General features: G+C 54.4%; 1 protein-coding gene across 2 annotated transcripts in view; it reads left to right on the forward strand.

Moving 5' to 3' along the window:
• The window catches only part of CNIH3 (cornichon family AMPA receptor auxiliary protein 3), a 128,922-nt gene that overhangs the window by 109,381 nt on the left and 16,297 nt on the right, over nucleotides 1–3,244 (forward strand). The gene's annotated exons all lie outside the window — the stretch shown is intronic.

Consider the following 3,244-nt stretch of genomic DNA (forward strand, 5'->3'; position numbering starts at 1 on the left):
AAATCCTTGTAGCGCCTCATGACCCGGCTGGGAGCACTCCGAGCTGTGTCATTGGTGCCCACATGAATAAGGAGCATAGGATAGTGGTCTGTGGGCTGGAGGAGCTCTGGGTTCGTCTCTGCAATGTCTCGGATGTGGGCCCCCAGGAAGCAGCAGACTTCCCAGGCTAAGGGGTCGGAGTGGCAGATTGCCTCCTCAGTCCCCCTCAGGATGGAGTCTCCCACAACAAACACCTTACGTTTTGCCTTGGGGAGAGTGGGGACGGTAGTTGCAGCTGAGCCTGTGCTGCCTGCGGGAGCTGACAACTCAGCAGGCTCTGCTGGAGCAGCAAGAGGTGTGTACCTGTTGCTAAGCTCCAGCGGGATAGGGGCCTTGGTGTGGCAGGCCTTAGGGCCCTTGACCACCTTGGTTCATGTCCCTGACTGGGCAGAGCGGGAGGTCCCAGAGTCCTCCTTTGTCCTGGAGGGAGATGGTGGTCTACTCTCCGGCTCCGGGGGGAGAAGGGCTTGGCAGCAGGAGTCAATCTCCTGCTCACAGTCCCTGATGGCGCGCAGTCTCTGGACTGTGGCCTGGAGCTCCTCTAGGTGGCGTGCCAAAGACCCCAAAAGGGAGCAGACCCCACACGGGGAGGTGGCCATGCTCCCAGGCCCCAGAGCCTGAAAAAGGGACAGGCAGCCCCCGCAGCCGAGAGCCAGGGGCTCCGTCTGCGTGGAGCCTGGAACCATGGGCTCTGTCTGGACGGCCGTCTCTGAGGTGCCAATGGGGGGCCGCAGAGCCTGAGGGGACCCTCGAGGTACGGCGCGTGCCCATCCGTGTCATGCCTCTGGTAGGCTGGCTATGGCTGCAACTGACTACCCTAGTGGGTTCGCAGGCAGGGTCTCAGGCCCTCCCGTGCCCCCTCCTGCACGAACTCTGCGCTAACTCATGCGCCAGCAGACAGCGCGCCTGTTTGCGCAGCCTGTTCGCATGGCTCTGGTCGCGTGGCTCCCTGGGGGGCTGGGCGAAGTAGGGGGCTGGGCAGGGGCTTGACGCGGCCCGGCTCCACACAGCCACCTCCTCCCACTCAGAGAGGGGTTAACCCCTTCCCACCACAAGCCCCACTTGCCTCCAGCTGTGCTGGGGGTCGGCAGGGGGCTCTGCAGCTGTTGGGGGGTGTCTGAGGTGTCTGGGGGGCTTTGGGGTAGTGGGGGCGTGGCGGGCTTTCACCCGCGCATCTCTCACCACTCCAGATCCTAACTGGGCGCACAAACAGGTGTGCTTGTCTGCCCAGCATGCGAGTTTCTGCAGGAGTTTGCCCAGGAGGGTGAGCAAGAGGGCCTGAGACCCTGCCAGCGCGCCCTAGGGAAGCTAGTCTCATCAACAGGAAGCTAGTCCCATCAACAGCCGGCCTCCCCACGGCATGATATGGATGGGCACACGCCGCACCCCGAGGGTCCCCTTGGAGACTGAGGCCTCCCCCTCTGGCACCTCAGAGGCCTCCACCCAGATGGATCCCATGGTTCCAGGCTCCATGCAGACAGAAGCCCTGGCCCCCAGCTGCGGGGGCTGCCTAGCACATTTCCAGGTTCCTGGGACCAGGAGCATGGCCACCTCCCCTTGCGAGGCTTGCTCCACTTTGGAGTCTCTGGGGCATCAGATTGAGGATCTTCAGGGCATAGTCCAGAGATCGCATGCTATCAGGGATGGCAAGCAGGAGATAGACTCCTACAGCCAGGCCCTTCACCCCCTGGAGGCGGAGGATAGACCAAGGTTGCCTTCTAGGACAAGGGAGGACTTGGGGACCTCCCGTACTGTTCAGCCAGGACATGATTGACCACAAGATGAACATGAGCCACCAATGCAATGTCACAGCTGGCAAAGCAAACAATACTCTGTCTTGCATCCATAAATGCTTCTCAGGTAAATCTCAGGATGCCATCCTCCCACTGTACTCGGCCTTGGTGAGGCCACATCTGGAGTACTGCATCCAATTCTGGGCTCCACAATTCAAAAAGGATGTTGAGAAGCTTGAGAGAGTCCAGAGGAGAGCCATGTGCATGATCAGAGGGCAAGAGAATAGGCCTTATGAAGAGAGGCTGAGAGCCATGGGACTCTTTAGCCTGGAAAAGTGCAGGCTCAGGGGGGACCTGGTGGCTGCTTATAAGTATATAAGGGGTGTTCATCAGGATGTGGGAGAACATCTGTTCACCAGAGCGCCCCAAGGAAAAATGAGGACCAATGGTCATAAACTCCTCCAAGACCATTTTAGGGTGGACATAAGGAAAAATTTCATCTGGAATAGACTCCCTCCAGAAGTGGTGCAGGCATCTACTCTTGACTCATTCAAGCTGACTTCCTGCCCCTGGGGCAGAGGGCTGGAGTTGATAATCTTCGAGGTCCCTTCCAGCCCTAACATCTATGAAATCTAAGAGATCTATGAAATCATAAGCACTGAATAAAGTTTTAGCAGGCCACCAGGCTTTCCAACCCATGCTTTTCGCAGCCAATCCACTGTGAGCTCATTTGTAATCTATTTATTCTCCTGCACTGAAGAAAAATTCCTTTGGTGGACTTTTACTTTAAAAAAAAAAGTAGAAAGGCTGTTCACAGCTGGTAAGTGTCACAGAGAGCATTATACTTACCTGCTTTTCATTTCCAGCTGTGATCATTTACACTGGTTTTTCTGTTTTTTAGAATTATGGAATTTGTTACATCCAGTAACGTTATTTTGGGCCTTGTATCAGGTACTAATTCCAAAACTAGGACACAGTGGGTGCGTCTACATGAGATGCTTAGGTCTAAGACAGACATTTCATAAACTGGTTTGATCCAAATCAGTTAAGTCTGATACTATATTCAACTAGGTTTATCTTAAACCTGTTTCAGCCATTTATGTGCACTGAGCTTCTGCTTTGTTACAGGTTTAAACCAGTTTTAGATGACTTAAACTGGTTTATATGAAACTTCTGTCTCTAGCCTTAATGCACAGTAGCCTAATAACACTGTGTAGAAGTGTGCTGGGCAAAACCCGTGCTAATACTCTACTGTGCAGTAGTATTAGGCTACTGCGCAGTAAGTGTCACAAAAAAGTGCACTGGCACTACTGAGCAGTAACTGTAGTTAGTACTTCACTAAGCAAGTACTAAACTAAAGGAACTGGCCGAGGTCATTGCAAGTCCCCTGGCATAACTTTATGAGCACTTGTGGTGCTCTGGTGAGGTACCGGAGGACTGGAAGAGGGCCAACGTGGTCCCCATCTTCAAAA

This window comes from Crocodylus porosus, unplaced genomic scaffold (assembly GCF_001723895.1).
Source record: "Crocodylus porosus isolate Cpor-Errol unplaced genomic scaffold, CroPor_comp1, whole genome shotgun sequence".
In the NCBI taxonomy this organism is placed as follows: domain Eukaryota; kingdom Metazoa; phylum Chordata; order Crocodylia; family Crocodylidae; genus Crocodylus; species Crocodylus porosus.